Source organism: Herpailurus yagouaroundi, unplaced genomic scaffold (genome assembly GCF_014898765.1).
Source record: "Herpailurus yagouaroundi ecotype Mexico unplaced genomic scaffold, PumYag 159, whole genome shotgun sequence".
Lineage (NCBI taxonomy): Eukaryota > Metazoa > Chordata > Mammalia > Carnivora > Felidae > Herpailurus > Herpailurus yagouaroundi.
The window spans coordinates 30,149,520-30,161,297 of NW_024412400.1; positions in this window are offsets into that span (position 1 = coordinate 30,149,520).

Here is an 11,778-nt window from a genome sequence, read left to right on the forward strand (position 1 = left end):
GACCCTCCTGGGTTTGAGCAACAGCTGGCATTCGGAACCCCCTTTCCACAGTCAACTGGAATCTCTCGTATGTAATCAGAAATCCATTTACACTTCTTTTCTCTTTTTCATTCTCTCCCTTCATTTTGTATCAACCTAAGATGTGCATATGTTTTTAAAAATCAGGTAACACGGAAGGGCTGAGACTGCCAAGGCCCTGCCCTGCCCTCAGCTCAAGCCCAGCACCAGTGCAATAGGAGGTCAGGGACAACTACCTTTGGTCTGAGCTGTTCAGTGGATTACATCCACACATATCAAAATAACACGTTTGTTCTGCAGTCTCCTGATTTATCACTGTGGACTGCATGCCATTAGAGGAGAGGATTTAGCTCATGTATTCCTACATCTCCCACCCCTCTCCCAGTTCCTTCCAACTTGCAATAGTTCTACTATATTGGATCTACCAAGTGACCCAACACTGGATCACTTTGCTCTGCGGCAAGCAGGCGGGGAGCCAGAAGGCGCAAAGCTTCCCTTCTCAGTGTGCACGTGTGCCAGCTGATGGTTCCTCAGCTGAAGGTTGCCTGTGTTTCCCAAGGGTAAACGGATGCTCTATATGAACCCCTTGGGGTTCGGCCCCACTTCCCATCTCTGTCTCTGCCAGCCCTCCACATTCTAAATTGGTCGCTCTCTAGGGCTGTGCCCAGTGCAAGGGTTCCACACGCTGCAGGCCCCATGCGTGCACCTGACAGCGGGCCTTCCTCAGCCCATCGACGTTCTCAGCTGCCTCCGTCTTACTGAGATTATTGCAACTGTTCACCTACTCATAATCTCTCCTTTCTCTTTTCTGTTACTGGCTTTCACCATTCTTTTATTCATCACTCTCATTATACTGAGGGTGATGGAGATGAGGGGAGACAAATATGTGCCTGGTCTGCCATCTTGAATCATAAACGCAACGTCTTTCCTGATGCTAGGTCTAGCAAACAAATTGATAATTCTGTGCCCACTTTTACAACGGAGAAAAAAAAGCAGTATACACCTGTCTGTGGACTAAGTAGACAAACCAAAACGTGTATCCAGGTCTTTCTCTACAACTCTCCCCCACGACCTCCCTACTACATTCATGCATTCTGATACCTCATTTCTTTGATCAGAATCTTCCACAAAGTGCTATTTCCAGTGGTGTCTCCAAAAGAAGGCACATGGTGGGAAGGTGGTGCTGGCTCTAGGTGTCTGCCTATCTCCACATGTATTTGCGTCTTTCAGTGTCTCTACGCTCATAGCCCAATCTCAGTCCTGGCTGGCAGTTCACCACATGGGTAAGACCTTGGAGGTGAGGCCCTGGACTCAAGATGCCCTAGTGCAACGGGGACGAAGAAGAGAACTCAGAAAGGGTGATGCTCGCTGTTTCCCAGACCAAGGCATCTGAAAGGGGAGGAGGCTCTCTGTGTTAGCTCCTCTGAGGCCCACTTGAAAGGCCCCTCAGACAGAGTTGGATGGGAAACAGGGATCCCTTTCCCCTGTTCTGACACAAGAAAAAGAAGGAAGCAAAGCAAGGACTCAGAGGTGAAAGGCCTCCTTCATCAGTCGGCTGGCTTACCCCTCCTGTACCTTCTGCAGGGTGTGGCTTTGGATCCCAACCATGGCCCAGTGGCCCCAAAGGGGAACGTCTCTTTCAAGAAGTGATTCAGGAAATCAAATATTTTCCCATGCAGGAAGAATGCCTGAACAAGATAAAGTTCAGAGATTCAAAATAGCCAGCCTAGGGTCAAAGCTGGTGGTATTCATAGGGGCAATAATAAAAGGTATCTTTAGTATTATTATAAACTAGAAAAAGCCTTTGATATGACAGGGCCCTGGGAGACCTTTGGAAGTATAAAAATCAGGATAATCTAAGAAGAAAAACATGATTTCCACCGCAGCCTCCTTGTTCCTTAAGAAGGAAGTAGCCAGACTGGAGAGTTGTAATTGGGACCCCGCCTGGGAGGGGAAGTGGTCAAGCCAGGCCCCTGTCTGTTCTCTCCAGCGCCCCCTTGCCAGCCTCTACTGTCCACAGAATGGCCTTACTGTATGGCAGGGTTCTCCTAATATGACAGACAAAGACCACTTTCTGAGGTCTGTGAGAGCTGCTTCAGGGAGGAGGGAGGCTCAGTGGAGGCCAGGAGGCCACTGGAAACCACAGCAGGCACAGAGGGACATCATGCACAGGTGGACGCTCTCCCGCTTTCACACTGCCTGGGGGGTCTTGTTTGGAGCCAGGTCTCCGACTCTCTGAGTTAGAAAAAAGGTCTTTTGGCCATTGTTGAGTCTAGTCTACTCAGCTTAGATAAAAATCTCACCTGGAAACTCTCGCCTGTAAGATGAAACTAGAATGGACCTTGAAGGTCCCAATCTGCATAATTCTGTAGTTTTTGTTGTCATTTTGTGTGTTTTGTTTTTAATGTTATTATGAGCCACAACAGGCCCTTGATAAGCCCAGGCCCTGGGGGCCTTGCAAGTACAAAGATCAGAACCATCTGTAAAGAGATATGGGGATTGCCATTCAGTCCTTGTCGGAGGGGACACCGGGCACAGGAAAGGGAGCTACATGAGCTTTCTAGCTGCTAACACTAGTGATTCTCAAACACTTTTGGTTGTGGTTGTCTTAGGTTTTATCCTGCTGGTGCCTGTCCAGCACTTGGCCCCAGGGAGGGAGAAGGCAGATGGCTAGATTGATCAGGTAGCATTTGAGAGGGAAAATAAAATGGAGGACAGAGGGTGAGAGACTGCCTGATATAATAGGGACCTGCGGTTCTGGGCTTTAGAAATCAAATTTCTGGAAGAGATGAGACATGAGCACATGAGACTAAATGAATTTATCAGATTAGCTAGAAGTATGGTGCTCAAGTGTCCCCAGAAAAACAAAAACTTTGAAACAAACATATCATTGACATTTATGTAAATATGTGTCCAAATTCTTCCTCAGAAATTCCCAAAGTTATTATTTTTTTAATTCTTTTTTTTTAAATTTTTTTTTTCAACGTTTATTTTTTTTGGGGACAGAGAGAGACAGAGCATGAACGGGGGAGGGGCAGAGAGAGAGGGAGACACAGAATCGGAAACAGGCTCCAGGCTCTGAGCCATCAGCCCAGAGCCCGACGCGGGGCTCGAACTCCCAGACGGCGAGATCGTGACCTGGCTGAAGTCGGACGCTTAACCGACTGCGCCACCCAGGCGCCCCTATTTTTTTTAATTCAGAAAAGCTTCCCTTCATGGAGTACAAGTGCCATTTGTCTTTTTTGGAAGTTGGCACAAAAGTAATTTGTTAGATTGAAATAAGGCGTTATTAGGGAAACTTCTTTGAATCCACTTATGGCAGCAAAAGAACATCCAGACTGTATTAATATGGAGCCTTTGCCTATTTTATATTCCTGCTATTCTTTGCAAGAACAAGATAGGATGTTAATATTTTCCCTTGCTTCTCTGAAGGGTTTGAAGATTAAGCCTGCAAGGAAGGGAAAACTAGTTTTTCACAGAGAAAGTGGGGATGGGGGATGTGAAGTGAGAAGAGCCTGGAACCCTGAGAGCTGATCCCCAGGAAGCTGGCCAGAAGGGAGGCTGGCTCGTGGCCATGGGGGAGCACTGAGGGGCTGTCTGCTTTCTTCACATCATCTTGTTTGCTTACTTTTTTCTCTTTTCCTTTCATCAGTCTTGGTCACCCTGTATCTTCTGCATCTGGCTGACCATCTGGCACATAATAAATGTCCAATAAATATTTGCTCCGTTAAGTTAGTCCTTGTACTGCCCTGAGAGGCAGGTAGGATTCCTTTTGTTTATGGATGAGGAAATGGAGGTTCAGGGAAGCTTACACAATTGTCTCATGTCACACAGCTGGTAAATGGTAGGCAGCCAGCTGACGCCAAATCAGGCCATCACCCTGCCCCACCGAGCTGCCTGATCTTATGAGACTTTGGTGTAAGGAAGCATCCCTGAAGTTGTTTTCAGCAAGATTTCTGGTTATCTAATTGCCAATCCAGTGGCCTCCAACGGTGGCTCTAAGTTTTGTTAGCATTCGACACACTTGGTTTCCCTCACCTTTGTGATATTGTCATCCCTCTTGCTCTGTCTGTGTCTTCTTAGAAATCCTTTTCTGGCTCCCCACCTGAAAAGGGTGGTATCTGTGCTCTGTCCTCAGCCTTTTTGCCCATCTCTCTACACACGTTGGCCTTGGAAACCTTGCCCACCAGCCCCCACAGGGCCACCCTGGTGGGATGCTGAAGTCCTGCCATCGCTGGAGGGCAGACCCCTCCTCCTCTAGCCCAGGTCCTGCAATGAACTGCATTCCACACATTTCAGCTTTGGCTCTCCTCCAGTATCTGAAATCCATGCCCCAAACCATGATCTTACCTTGGACCTCCTCTTCTCAATGTCAGATCTCACCCCGGGACTTCAACCTCCAAACCAAGACTCAAATCCAGCTCATGGTCTCCAGCTCCACTGCCACCCTCCACTCCAGCCACTGTCAGATCTCACCTGGCTGCAATCAGGTTCCTACCCTTTTCTTAAGCTCACGCCTTCCTCCCTCCAATCTATTCCTTAGCCAGGAGTCGTATTTTTTTTTAAGTTTATTTGTTTATTTTTGAGAGAGAGAGAGCACAAGCAGGGAAGGACAGAGAGAGAGGGAGGGAGAGAATCCTAAGCAGGGTTTAATCTCATGAACTGTGAGAGCATGACCTAAGCCAAGATCAAGAGTCAGACACTTAACCACCGGAGCCACGAGGCACCCCTCCTTCCCCCAAGGAGTCATCTTTTAGGAACTTTGAGTATAACATTCACACACAAAAGGCCTAAGTCATAGATAGAGTACAACATGGTAAAATCTCACAAACTGAGGACACTTAAAGGACCAGTGTACAGATCGAAAAACAGAACATGTCCTGCTTCCCAAAAGCCCAAGTACCCCTCTCACCACTCCCCACCTCCAGCAGAATGACTCTCCTGACTTCTAGCCACATGGGTTAGTGGCTTCTAGCCAATGGGCTAGTCTGCGTGTTTTGTTTGTACTTTACCGAAATACAATCACATGCTATGTCAGCATGATGTTCTGAAAATGAATATCAGAGCCTGTTGTGACCCTCCAATAGATTCCCTCCATCTCAAAGTGAAAACAAGCAAAGTGCCCCAGCCTAGAGGCACCTCCCTCCCCCATCTAGCCCCTGTCTACCTTCTGCTCTCGCTGCACTACCCACCACCTGGGCCTTTTCTCCTATGTTCAGCCTGTTGTAGAAAGTGAAAACTGAGTGGAAAATTCACGGCTCCTGTGAGATGAGGTGTTGCCTCAGAGCCATTCACTTTACCTGGGGGCTCTTTACTCCTGTCCCCTCCCCTGGTTAGCTTCTACTCACCTGTCTTTCTGGTGGCAAAGAGTGGCCCTCCTGTTACACACTCTCTGTTCCTATGGGGCACTGAGCCCAGACTGCAATTACAACCACCATGAGTGTTTTGGGCCCTGCGGCAATCCTGGAACCTAGCATGTACCTGTCATCTGCCAGCAGGGCAGAGGAGGAGAATGACCACAGAGCGCGGCTGCTACTTTATGAGGAAGAGGTGATGGCTCCACAAATGCTTGATAATGAATAAATCAAAGGGAAGGAATACATTTTAGTGAATTGCACCACTGGTAACCTGGGCACCCAAAAACCATAAGTAAGTGGATGTGCAATTATCAAAAGGGATTGCAAATTCCTTGTACAAATAGGTAGGCTTTTTTCCTTCTATTGTACTCATTTACCTTCCAGAAAAGTTCTGGAGGCTGGTAAGTTACTTAGCAAGCCCTTATAAATTCTTTCACTTTCCTCTGAATTAGTGCTGGACTATCTCCAAATCAGAGCTCCCAAGCATCTCCTCTTGGAGAAATGAAAGCCTAGACCCATCTTTGACTCTTGGCCTTTCCGGGTCTTTTAGCAGACAAGAGACTGGAGACTTGCCCTGAGCGGTGAGGAGGGAGTGGTGAGTGAATGTCTGGGTGTGGCCGGGGGCCACCAGGTGAAGAGCCTGAGAAGGTTTCGTGGGTCTCCTGGCAGAATAAGGAAAGAGTCCTTGCCCAGGAAACCCCCACAGTGGGCAGCCTGTGCCCACCCACCGATGCTGGGCCTCAGCAGCATCAGCTCTGGGAAGACCAGTCCATAGCCTCCCTCAGAGTTCTGGATAAATCACAGCACGCTCAGCCCATCAAAGCCACAGGAGAGGCCTGAGAACACAGTGTCAAGAACCTGCAAGAGAGTCAAACACAGCAGGTGTTTGAGAGGAGGGTGAGCCGTCGCCCACTCTGAGAGGCCCAGGCACTGACATGCGTGTGGCCGCCCATTGGCCCAGGCCCAGCCACTGTGCTGGGCCCCGCTCCCTGTCAGCACTCTCCCTCCCGCTGCTCTGGTGTCAGAGTGCCTCCAGAGGCTACGGCACAGGCACATACGCACACATGCACACATGCACACACATGCATCAGACAGGTGTGCTCAGCTCGCCACTCCCACCACGTGCACCCACACAGGTGGGGACTCCCCTGCAACAGGCCTGTCACTGGCAGAGACATGCTTTCCTGCTTGGGAACATTGTCACACCCCATCCTGATCACCCTGGCATTCCCCTGCACGCCAAGGGACCCAGGATTCACGGGCTGATCTCACAGATGCCCACGCTTTTCCAAAATCTCATTACTCCATGAAAGCTATGCAGCCCCCTAATAACTTGGCCCCAAGTGGAGCAGGCCCTTGGCATCCAGGATAAGACATTCAGGAGGCACAAAAAAGAAAACCCAACCTGCAACAGAGGGATATGACTGCTCCTACATAGGAAAATCACCACACTTCTTTGGTTATTCCTTCCCTCTGTTCTTCTGGAGGCAGTTGGAAGGATGTCAGAAGGAAAGGGTTCTTTGTCTCACACTCAAATGTCTCTATCCCATCAGAACCTCAAGGGAATAAAATGTCTTCCCTAAGTGCTAAGCAATGATCATGATTCCAGATTCTGCCACTTGACCTCCTATAGATCACAGCAATGGCGTGTAACCCGGTAATCTCAGTTTCCCCACTGGCCCATGACAACATATCAAAGATATGGACCCAAAGGACTATACCACCTACAGTGGTGGTCCCCCAACACTCTTTGTTATGATCTTCATGACTGATCTCATGTCTCTCTACACCAAACTCTCTTAGCCCCTGGAACTCACAGAAAAATGCTAAGGACATTCTCTACCGCCTATGCTGCCCCCAGCTTCCTTGCTGGGTATGATGGGGTTAACTGTGTCCTTGGATTGTGTTAGGCTCAAAGCCCTAACTCCTGGTACCCAGGAATGTGACATTATTTGGACATAGGCTCTCTGCAGATGTAATCAAGTTAAGGTGAGGTCATACTAGAATAATATGGGCCCCAACCCAATGACTGGCATCCTTATGAGAAGAAACTGAGATCCAGAGATACACAGGGCAATGAAGGGAGAGAATGGATTGATGTGTCTATAAGCCAAGGAATACCAAGGACTTTTGCCAATCATTAGAAGTACAGGGGACATGCCTTGGTCTTCATCCTCTTGGTTCAGTGACAGAATCCTGTCCCTCTGGCTCAGGTGTCCTCAGCTGACCCTCACAGAAACCTGTGTCACTTTCTCTGGGCCACCACATTACCTCCTCCAGCTCTCAGGAGAGTGCTCTCACCTGCTTTCCAGTTGCTTGAGGAAATAGGTTGCTTTATTTTTTGAGAGAGAGAGAAAGAGAACACAAAAGAGAAAGCAGGGGAGGGGCAGAGACAGAGGGAGAGAGAGAATCCCAAGAAGACTCCATGCTGTCAGCACAGAGCCTGACTGGGGGCTTGATCCCATGAACCGTAAGATCATGACCTGAGCCAAAATCAAGAGTCAGATGCTTAACTAACTGAACCACGCTGGCGCCTCGCTTTATTTTTCTAGTTGTTAAGTCCCTCCAAACTCACCCCAGCTATTTCCTTAATTCCTCTATTACTCACTTATTGTCTACTATGGACAAACACTGACAGCCAGGACCTTCTGTGCTGGGCACCCATTTCCTGCCTCACCCCTGTTCCCATCCTTGATCTGCTTGCCCAATTTAGGCTCTGCTCCCGCAACCCTGGGTGTCTTCTTACTCATTCTCAGGTTCCTCTGCCTTCTATTCACAACTGGATGGTGCTGACTGCTCATGTTTCATGAGAATTTTCCCCAAACACACAGACCTCTTTTCCGTGTGAGCCAATAGTTACAGGAAACCCATGTAAAATGTGATGGGGCAGGGGACACCTTCTCTCCTCCAACTGAAATGGTTTACCTCATACCTTTCAAAGCTGCCGTGTAGAAAGACTTGTCTCCTTGGTCGATGGTAAATTCTCACAAGCATCAGAGAACCGTCTGCAGACATTTTGCCAAAGAATATCTACTCACCATTTTTTCTAGACCTTATAAAGGACATAGCTCCAGGTTGACTTGCTTTTCCAGACTTTTCCTTTTCCAGACTCCCTCTAAACCATGTCTGCAAGCAGGCACACCTGTAAGAGGCCTCCTTCCTCTCTGTGGCTGGCTCTGGGAGGTGGTGCAAGCCCCATCACATTGCACTTGTGTCTATTCCTTAAACACATGTCTCTTCATCTGGGTAATGCCCCCTGCACATGCTGCTCTCAGCCTAGAACACTCTCCTTTGTCCTCCCTGCCCAGACCTCCTTGTCGGCCTGTGATTTCCTTACCAAGTTCTGTTTGAACATCACTTTAATGCCATCACAGCTGTGATTCCAGGGCAATCATGATTATTCAGGGTTGGGGGGGGCAGGTCCACTCTTAAAATCCTCACTTAGTTCAAAACACACACAAGTCAAGACTTACCCTTCACTGGATGTGGTATCTCCCTAAGACGACTGAAACCGCACCTCCTCTGCCAAAGGTGCAGATATAGTTTACAATTCTTTGGCCTGCCAGTGCTGATAGATTTTACTAGGGGCTGTGTGTGTATGTTGGGGGGGGGGGTACATTATTGCTAATTTTGCCCAGAAGGAACATTAAAAATAATGTAGTAAGCAGATACTTATTGAACAGTACCATGAGCCAAGCATATTCCAGAAGAGACCAAGGGTCAAGTAGGGCCAGACCCTTCTGGGGAAGTGTATTAGTAAGGTGAAACATATGTACACAATAGTGGTAGTAACTACTCTCAAGGCAATATGGCAGACGCTAGAGGAATGATACAAGTAATGGTGCCAGAGGCACTCAGAATATGAGAAGGTGAGGGAGAGGTCCCTGGAGAAAATCAGGTCAGAGCTGGGTTTTTGAGGATGAGGAGAATGTCAGAAAGTGGAGGGGAACAAAGGGGTCATCCTAGCCCAGGAGGCAAGATGAGGAATGGAAAAACACAAGCATGACAGGATTGGGGTCAGGGAATGATCTGGTTAGTCTGAGAAAGTTCTGGCTAGGTGAGAGGGGAAAACCCAGTCAGGAAAGAGGATTGGTGCCCAAGGAAAGCCACAGAATTTTATCTCTCTCTGGCCATCACTGAAGACTTCTGGGAAGACATAATGCACGTCAAACATTTTTAGAAAGGTTAAACTGTAACAGGATGAGGGATAGAGGAGAGAATAGGACAACTGGAGGCAGGTAGGCCAATGCAAGGTTTTGGAACAGGTAGAGGAAGCCTCCAGTCAGAAGAGGCAGTGGACCAGGGGACATAAGCAGGAGAAAAGCTCCAGGGAAGGCAATGACTTGATGACTAAGGGAAAATGGGAGGTAGTGAGTGAGGATCTGAAGACCAAGGAAATGGAAAGAGGGAACTCAAAAGACAGTGGGAACATGGGGAGTGGGAGTGGTGAGAGGCACATGTAGACTATGGGGCTGGGGCAGACCCAAGCGGATATCCAGGGAGCCATCCCTGGGTTTCAGGCTGGCTGGCCAGCAGGTGCCTCTACAGATAGTGAGCCTTACTTCTGACAGCTATTCAACCTCATACCCAGGAAGAGAGAATAAGTTCTTTTGGACCACATGGAATATAAGGATCAATCTCCAGAATAAAATGGTGACTCAATAGCTATATGTGGGGTTTTGAAATAAATCCCCTTTGGGCTTTGTGCAATGTTGACACTCTTTGGGTGTCAACATTGCAAGAATGCTGCTATGGGAAGATGTCTTATCCCATTATCTCCGTTACCTTTTGTTCCTTCTCCCTGAGGCCAAAGAACCCTATGTTTTGTTAGACTCTACACAGCTGCAAGTTACCATCTGTGAGATGCCTGGAAATGGAGCCCTGGGGCATACCTCCTAACAGAACTTCACTTGCTAAATTTGCGGAAGAATCAGGTCATTATCTAACGGATCTGAGTTCAAGCCTTGCTTCGGGTGAGCACAGGCCCCACTTCAGGCTCTGTGCTGACTGTGCAAAGCCTGTGTGGGATTCTCTCTCCCTCTCTCTGCCCCTCATGGGATTCTCTCTCTCTCTCCATCTCTCTCTGCCCCTTGCTCACTCCCACCATCTCTCTCAAAAAAAAAAAAAAAAAAGAATCAGGAGGATACACAGGCCTTTAACAAGGCTCTCTGGGACAGAAGAACTCTGGCTTTTAAAGGTGAAGGATCTGGAGGCTGACAGAAGTAGGTTGGTTGCTAGCAACATACATGATTTGGTCCAAGTTGAGTCTTTCGTCTAGCCTCCAGAAGTCTGCATCAGGATGTAGGTGGTCTTCTGTCGGCATCCCTGGCCAGCTATTCCAGCTCTATTCTCTCCATTGCTTCAGCTTCTTTCTGGACTCTTGCAGACAGAGGGCCACTCCTTCTGTGACCTTGCCTCTTTGACTTTCCTATGTGTCTCTCAAGGTGTCCCTCTCCCCACCTCCCCTCTGTTTGCCTTCCTCCCAGTTCCACTCCTCAGCTCAGCCAGGAGGGCAAGGAGGGAGAAACACCAGTGGGCCTGCATAGGGAAAGGTAGAAAAGCTGGGTGGGAACCAGTCTTCAGGCAGAGAGGAGAGAGAGAGAGAGAGAGAGAGTCAGGCAACACTGCAGAAAATGTCCAAAGCCTCTCTTGGAAAATTTCCTCAGGTCCTAGGCTGGTATTCGAGAAGAAAGGAAACTGTTATACTAGAGGTCAAGGCAGGAAGTCAAGCAAGGCATGCTAGCCTCTTTCCCACCGGAAAGCCATGTTTAGATAAGAGCCACCAGAACATCCTTCCCTGCTACCCACACCCTCTGGCACCCCCTCCCACACCAATGCCCAGGACCCCAGGGAGTGACAAGGGGACAGGGCCACAGTGATCTCCATCACTGTGGGGAGGCCTCACTCAGGATGCCAAGGTCTTCTGTGCACTGTGACATGTCCAGTCCAAACACAGGAAATGAGGGAAGGAGTAGGAGCAAGGGGGAAAGCGAGCACATTTCTCAAGTTCTCTGTTTACCTACAGGATTTAATTTTAAGCTATAAATATCATTAATTCGAACACCCCTGACCTCAGCCACTGAGAACATTTGCCATTTCCAAACTACCTGGGGGTAGAAAAAGAGATTGAAACGTCACTCAGCCTGGTAGAGCAAGTCTGTGGGCCCAAGGCACCTCCGGAGATTCTCTGAATTCCAACGTGTGGCTGGTCATGCTCCTCCAGGCTGAACACACTGCCCTCTGCACCCTCCCCATCCTCCCTTCTCCGTGGCCCAGAGGCAGGTGTCAGGGCCTGAGCTGCACAGCCCTTGGCTTTGCCTCAGGCTACATGTAGCAAGAAGGTCCCCTAAGTTCCTCCCATCAGTTGTGGCCCCACTTGAGAGACCCACGTTTCCTGGGAATC